The following is an 8,881-nucleotide window of genomic DNA, read 5'->3' as shown; positions in this document are numbered from 1 at the left end:
CAGTTGATCCGGATGCATAAATATTATGTTCATATTTTGAAACATCAAAACAATGGTAAAATTGGAGGGCATCTAGGCCCCCTCCCACGCCCATTTTTTCCCAAAGTCACCGGATCAATATTTTGAGATAACCATTTTGTTCCGCATAGTTGAAAAACTTAATAACTATGTCTTTGAGGATGATTTAATCCCCAACAGTCCCCGGGGGAAGGGCTGCAAGTTATGAACTTTGCCCATTGTTTAAATAATAGTATTGGTTATTGGGAAGTATACAAACGTTTCCAGGGGGGATTTTTCTAGTGAGGGAGGGGCTTTGGGGGGGGGGATCTTTCAATGAGGCAAGATAATTTACATGAAAGGGGCGCTGGATTTTCCAGCATTATTTAAAAAACAATCAGAAATTAAATTAAAAAACAACTTTTTTTCAACTGAAAGTAAAGAGCAACATTAAAACTTAAACGAATAGAAATCATTACGTATATTAGGGGGTTTGTCTCCTCCTCAATGCCTCGCTCTTCACGCTGAAGTATTTTTAGTAATTTCAAAAGAGCTGTTTATTCTAAATAAACGGCCTTTATGATTCAGGGGTCATTCTTAAAGAATCGGAACAACATTTTAACTTTAGCGTAAAGAGCGAGGTATTGACAAGGGGGAGAACCCCCTCATATTATCATCACATATACGAGGGAGTTTGCCCCCTCGTCAATACCTCGTTCTTTACGCTAAAGTTCAAATTTTGTTAAATAATCGCCGATATAAACAACAATTTGTTGTTTATATCGCCGCTTAATACGCGGTAATAAACTTAACAGAAAATATTACGTACTTGAGGAGGGTTGCCTCTCCTCAATAGCTCGCTCTAACGCTAAAGTTTTTTTTTTAACTTTTAATAGAGTTTACTATTCTATTTAAACAGCCTTTGTGATTGACGAGTCATTCTTAAATAACTGGAACAAGAATCAAACTGAGGTTATTATAAGGTTGTTATTAGTTAAAAACAGTAAAATTAATATGCAAATTTCGTTTTATTCATTAATAAACGCTGAAACAAATTCAAAATCCGCATTAATTCAAAAACGTTCAGAAATTAGATAAAAAACAAGTTTTTTTTTAAACTGAAAGTAATGAGCGACATTAAAACTTAAAACGAACATAAATTATTCCATATATTAAAAGAGGTGCCCCCCCCCCTCAACGCCCCGCGCTTTACGCTAAAGTTTAACTCAATCTCGCAACTCTACTTTATAAAAAAAAACTTAGCGTAAAGAGTGGGGCGTTTAGGAGGGGACAGCCCCTTTCATATACGTTCGTTTCAAGTTTTAATGTCGTTCCTTACTTTCATTAAAAAAACTTGTTTTTTTTAGTTTACTTTGTAGGAACAATATCGCTTTTATTAAATATGTCTTTTGAAATTAAAATATGGTTATTATGGTGTGCTGAATCCTGTTCAACTCAACCAATTTAATTTAACCCTCGTTCAACTGATCCCGCGTTTAACTCAATCCTAACTCAACTCAATCCTATTTAACTTACCCCTATGTGCCTCAACCCCTGTTTAATTCGACCCTCGTTTAACTCAATGCGACTTCACTCAACCCCCATTTAGCACAACCCCATTTAACTCAATCTCCATATAATTCGAACCTTCATTTAACTCAACCCCTAAATCAATTCACTCCTATTTGATTTACCCCTATGTACTTCAACCCCTGCATAATTCGACCCTCGTTTAACTCAATGCGACTTCACTCAACCCCCACTTAGCACAACCCCATTTAACTCAATCTCCATGTAATTCGAACCTCCATTTAACTCAGCCCCATTCAACTTAACCCTCATGAATTCAAACTCCGTTCAGCTCAACCCTATTTGATTCAACCTCCATTCAACCCTATTACTGCAACCCTAAAATTCCAGTGTGTTTGAACCCTGGGCATGAACAATGTTGCTAATTTGAAATATATGAGACGGAAGATAAATTGTTGTTTTTTAGAAGGGGAGGGGAGAATTAGTTTTGCATTACAGCAGCATAGAAAAGCACTTGATTAAGAATTAGCCCATAAATAAAGACCATTTCATACAAGCCAACTTTCATCACTTCCGAAAAAAACAGGCTGAATTGAATTTTCTAGGTGTATTGTCGATTTAAGAAGGGTTGAGCCGAATGCGGGTTGAGTCAAATAGGGTCGGGTTATACGGGGCTGGCTGGATACAGGGTTGAGTTAAATGATGGTTGAATTGTATGGGGGTTGAGTAGAATGGAGGCTGAGTTAAGCGGGGGTTGGGTTGTACAAGGGTTGTTTTAAATGAAGGTTGATTTAAACAATAGTTGAGTTGAAGGTTGATTTGCATGGAAATTTTTGCTGAACGAGGTCGAATTGCACGAAGGTTAAATTGAATGAGGTTGAATTGCTTAGAAGTTCAGTTAAATGGGGGTCGTATTAAACGGGGATTTAGTTAGTCGGAATTGAGTTGCACGGAGCCTGAGTTAAGCGGGGGTTCAACCAAATAGGGATTGAGTTGCACGGGACAGTTATTATGATTGGTACGGGTATACTATTTTGTTCAAAAACTTCGAAAGTATAATAAATTTGCCTTCGCTGTTGATGCCACCCCAAAGCCTCAGTGTAACCTTTATTTTACCCTGCTATGACAACTCATCCCTAGAAGCACAAAAAGGATTAAAATAAAGTAAAAATGTGAAAATAATTGCAATAGATCACGAGAGGCGGCAACCTTTTTCGGCTCCAGGTCAAAATCAACCACCATGTGAATATTAAAAGGACTTTTGGGTCTGTGTTATTTTCATTTTAAAACAGTTTTTAGGTGAATGATAAAAAAAATATTAAGAAAATAATTACAATTCACGCAATTTTACGCTTACAATTTAGAAAAATTTCCGCAGGTCACCCTATGGTGACCCGCGGATAATAGGTTTCCGACCCCTGTTATAAAAATATGTTCTAACTGTATTTTGGAATAAAGGATTTTTGGAATTGTATTATGTTGTATTTTTAGAATATTTCGAAATTCCTTATTGTCCTCATTATTTTCATTTGTCATATTTCTCTGTGGCCGAAGTACCATTGAAGTACTCACTGCGCTGACATTTTTAGAGTAGCGATTTTCAAAGGAAATATTATAAAAAGAAAACACCAATATAAGTTTACCGAGGGTGGACAGAAGCTAGTACTGTAAAAATAGACCAACATCCAGTCAACTGAATATTCTCTGGTTAATGGAATTTTTAGCATAGAAAATCCTTAATTTTCACATTGTTTGACTGATTAGATCACAGTATATCGAAGGAAGATTATTTTAAAAAGAAATATCGAGCCACTTCAGCTTTTCAGCGTAAATAAGAGTATAACAATTAACAATCAGTGGACAAGATTTAATTCAGCAAGGTTTATTTTGAAAGCATATATTCACTCTTGGACAATCTACGGCAAGATTAATTTTCTTCAAAACTGAAACAAACTGGATTAGATTTTTTTTTTTTTGGCCTATCTGACCTAGTGGTGTTTACAAGCAAGATATCATCAATATCAATAACCTATCTTATTGGAGTATCTCAGAAAATAAAGATATGTTTAAGGGATTGGAAAACAAGCTAAAATACAGTTAAAAATATATGGAGAAAGGACAGCACTTGAGGGATCCCCTTTTAAATTGCTATTTGCTCATATAACTGAGATATAAACTCTATTCGTGCAACGGAACTAAATTATTAATATTTTAATATAGCAATAATAGACATATTCATACCAGAATTTGGAAGATAAACTAAAGCTTAAGAATGCACTATGATAGCAAAAACACCAGATGTGTCAATCAAGCAGAAGAAAGGGAAGCTTCATCATAAACTGTGGCGAGCAGAGGGAGGCAAAAAAAATGCTACGAGGGCCAAAGGCTTGAACACCACCTGATCCTAACGCATTCATCTGAAATATTCAAATTCAAAAGACTCCCATTCCTTAGTTGCGTTCATCCCTAGCTTTCGCCTCTGAAAGAATTAACTTCATCATTTTATTAGAAAATTTGTTTTAGCATCTTAACTTTAATGGCTTCCCTTTAAGTTGTCAATTTTGCAAAGAGGAAACTTGGATGCTTTGCCCTTAGCAAGGGTGGCTGCAAAATATTTTTTCTAGGGACCATTAGACGAGAAATAAAGACCAAATATTTTACTTCTTTAACAAGTAAGTTCTCCATTATATTAAAATTTACAAATATTTCAGCATCATATCACAAATCATCTACACGCTCAGGGAGAAGAATTCCTCAAATTTTTAGACACTCCTTGTTCAAATTAACAAATAACTTTTTTATCATTGACCCCCCCCCCCCCGAAAAAAACTCATCTCTACGCGCCTATAATAAACTCCTCAAAACCATATTTTTTTCTCATCGTTTCATTTCAACCTTTTGAAATCCAGGTAATCCGGGCTTTGACCCCATGTCAAAAAAAAAATCAAATATTATTATAATCTCTTATATTTTTCAAGTACTTCACCTATCAAGTTTATCAACATTCCATAGTATTCACATCAAGTTCAAATGAATGAACAATAGGTTTATGGAGCTCAAAGAAGGCACAACAGAAAACTGAGGGGGGGGGGGCAAGTTACCATCCTTCTTCTACTTGAATTATATATATATAAATATATATGTATATTATATATATATATATATATATATATATATATATATATATATATATATATATATATATATATATATATATACGTAAAGCTGTACTTTAATGCAATTCGATTAAGGTGCGACTACAGGGGAGGCATCGAGCCCTATGCAACACAAAATATGTATATTCTAATATTCCCTATTATTTCTTATATTTATCTTGTAATTCACTTTTTTTAAGTTTATCGAAGTTTTATTCTCCCTCCCCCTTAATAATAATAACCAAAAGAATGTTCTTTCCTACTACTGATTAATCACCAATGCGATATCACCTGTAAGCAAGAGCAGACAGCATCAAGAGCCAGGAGCGTCAAGAACCAGGCAGTTGTCCCCCCAATAATGTGGAGACAAAATTATTATATATCCCATGTCCCTTGAATATCTAGATATGTACCGCTCTTGCCAACAATCCTAGTTTTTTTTTGTAGACAATCCTAGCTTAACTAAGATCAGTAGAAGTAAAGGGCAATTCGGAATGAGATGTTACTAATACCAAGATTTAGCTAGCGCTAATTTGGGTCAATCGGAATTTTCCATCCAATCAGAAAATTCTACGAAAAACCTGATTGGCTTGAAATAGCACTAGCTATATCACAGCATTAGGAAAACAGATATCTGTTAAACTTTTTGCTTAGATAATCTGCCACATTTTGGGAGCGACAGAGCCCGGAGTAAAGTGCTGCGTTAAAAATGTCATCGTATTTCTTAGATTAATTTAGTAAAGCCTCAAATGTCTGAAAGACAGTAAACTTTTTTTTTTAATATGCTTCATTTGGACTGTTACATTAAATCACCTGACAATAACAAAAAAGTTATCCGAAGTTATCTGATATTATCCTAATCAGCTATTTTTAATATTCATAGGTTAAATACGACATTCATTATGAATATTAAAACGGAATTGATCGCGAATACCGAATACGCGAATAACGAATCGTGAAATTTAAAATAAATTTTGAACAATGATTCGTTATTGGTAAACAGACATTCAAAAAAAAAAAAAAAGTAAACTCATTTTAAAAACAATAATAACAGCGGATTGTATTGATTTTGGCAGATAAATGGCTCGTATCGACATATTTTTGGTACCTTCAGTGAGAGAAGTCACACCAATTTCTCTTAAAGGGGGATGGGGGTGATAAGAGCCAGGAGTTCTCCTATGATAGGGGAGATCCATTATAAACTCATTTTATCTTATAGCTGCATATTGTATAGGCTTTAGAACGATAGGTGAAGGGAAGAACACAACTTATATCCCGACACCAATATCTACGGCGATTACCAACTCTACAAGAAGCACCTACGTGCATTTGGTGAGATCACTTCTGTTTTGAAGCTTTTTACTTACTTACTTACGAAAGACGCATCCATTCTCGCTCTTTGAGCGAGATCTTGGGTATTCGAATTGGGTCCATTTTCATTACGTGCCAAAACCAGCGTAGTTGCTGTCTTGGAACTTTGTTTACGATTATGTCTGGTGATTTTAGCCTTCTACGGATTTCTTCAAAATACACCTAAGGAGAGCCCAGGCCCCTGAGGCATACGAAGTCAAAACGTAGAGTCGAATCAGAGAAACACTATTTTAAATTGTGATTTTTTTCACTATGGGCTAGTCCCTTTCCAGATCCTTAGTAATATTTTGGGCCATGTCTAGATACCTGACCTACAAGGAATCTATATGTCTCTTCGCGGGAGAATGAAACCCAAATATTTAGATGACCATTCACATAAAATATTAAATATCTTGTAATAACTAAAGAACAGTGGCGGATCCAGGGGAGGGAAGAGGGAGGCGCGTGCCCCCCTAGCGTAGTCTAAAGTAGTATAATTTACTTAATTAACTCAAGTTTGCGTTAATTAAACTTGCTCCAAACACAAGTTTATTGGATCAACCTATTTTGCGCCCCCCCTCCCTAATTTTTTTTATTGGATCAACCTATTCTGCCTCCCCCCCAAAAAAAAAACCTGGATCCACCCCTACTAAAGAATACAATAGATTTGTCGAGGCATGATATTTCTTGATTAAAAAAAACAAAAAACCTGAATGCTTTCTAATAAAGCTGTAAATCACTTCTGAATGTTTAGAGTATCTGCAAAAAAAAAGAAAGAAAAAAACCAACTGGAAAGCACCTACCTTTATTTGTTTTTAGATTCGAACATATCACTTTGAAGGGAATATCTATTGAAATCGCGATGATACTGTATGTAATAAAGATTTAAATACCTAGAACTCTTGACTGAATCATTTCCAAATTTAACATCCTTCAGATCCCGTATTAAGTTCTATAGACAATAGGCCTGAGTCTGCAAATGGTCTCATAGCAGGACCGAGACAAAATATACTTAAAATGAGCTGCAAATTATCTGATTTATATTTTCTACATATTTACTTAAAAAATTGTGTTAGCAGCATATTTGTAAATATAGATTCTTAAAATTTCATGGATTAGAATTCCTGTCTTCACTTCCCAGCTCAGAGCGCTGTCCTGAAGTATCCAGCTATTTGGAAAACAAAACTTCTGCTCTCTCCGCTTATCCCAAACTGGGGTTTTTACAAGAAAAGGAAAAAATTGACCTAAAAAAATGCGTCTTTTCAAAGTACTGCTACTAGAAGGTGGGTCATAGGATGCAGTCGGTAGTATTAAAAACGGGGCTAGTGATATCATCTATACAGTCCTCCGAGTGTGGATTATCTTTAGAAAACAGGTCAAGATAAATGAACTAGCAATGTCACCTATTGTCTCCATGGATAATTTTTTTGTACATGGTTGTCACATTGTCTGCTTTTGTTTTAAATATAATCTCTGATCTTTATTAAATTAAAAGTGTTGATGGTGCCATGTACAAATAAACTTTTTTAAACTCAGCCCCCCCCCGCCTTACCAAGAAAAGAACCCTTCTCGGGATATAGGCACGAAGGAATTTGGGAAAGCTACACCTTCCGCCAAATAGGGAAATTTTTTTATTTCAGGGCCGTGTAAAAGCTACAATTCGAATTTTGAAAGAGCACATCTGGGCCCCTTGAATAATATTGACTATGCATCTGTTATGGCTACAGATTTGGATAAACTCAAATAATAAAATAGACATTTTGAAGGGGATTTTATTTTTATTTAGAAAAAACAAAACAAAAAAAAAACAAGATACAAAAATACTTATAAATACAAAATTGTACAACACTCAAAATTAACTAGAACAAAAGAGTGAAAATACATCAAATATAAAACATGATATATCTATAAATATATCACCCAATTCCCAGTTTATGAACTTATAATACGCAAAACGTTCAACTAGATTACATTTAAGTATATTTTTGTAAAGGCCCATTCATAATGAGATTTGACAAATATATTAGTTAACACAAATTTGAGCCAATCAGAATTTTCATTGTTTTTTTTTAGTCTATCAGAAAATTCAACAAAAAAACCTGATTGGCTCAAACCAGCACTAACTAAATCTTGGAATTAGTAAAACCCCATTGTGAATGGGCCTTAAGCCCCTTCTTTTTCTGCATTCTTAACTAACTTTTTAACTAACATTCTTAACTGCATTCTTAACACTAGCCAACTCGAATACATAAACAAAGAAATAAAATGTGTGACACGGGAGAAGAGTTTGCGATTCTGCACCAATTTTTCATCCCCGAAAACTCGTTGAATATAAAATAATATTCCTTGTACAAGACAGTAAAAGAAGAAAGATAGTAAAAGCAGCCCCTCCAACACATTCCCAAAAAAAATTGCGCCATAAATTACGGTTTTCTTGTTAGGAACACATGAGTTCATGTTGTAATTTTGGTTGAATCTTGTCCCTGACATTTTGCTTTCTCAATTTTGACAACGATATGTGTAGATACAAATGTATCGACTAGTTTATTTTTCGAAAGAAATGTTTATATATATATATATATATATATATATATATATATATATATATATATATATATATATATATATATATATATATATATATATATATATATATATATATATATATATATATATATATATATATATATATATATATATATGTATATGTATATATATATATATATATATATATATATATATATATATATATATATATATATATATATATATATATATATATATATATATATATATATATATATATATATATATATATATATATATATATATATATAGTTCTTTTTAGG

Source organism: Artemia sp. Qi Xiang Cuo, chromosome 17, assembly GCF_049724085.1.
Source record: "Artemia sp. Qi Xiang Cuo chromosome 17, ASM4972408v1, whole genome shotgun sequence".
NCBI lineage: Eukaryota > Metazoa > Arthropoda > Branchiopoda > Anostraca > Artemiidae > Artemia > Artemia sp. Qi Xiang Cuo.
Note: the sequence above shows the minus strand (reverse complement) of the source record.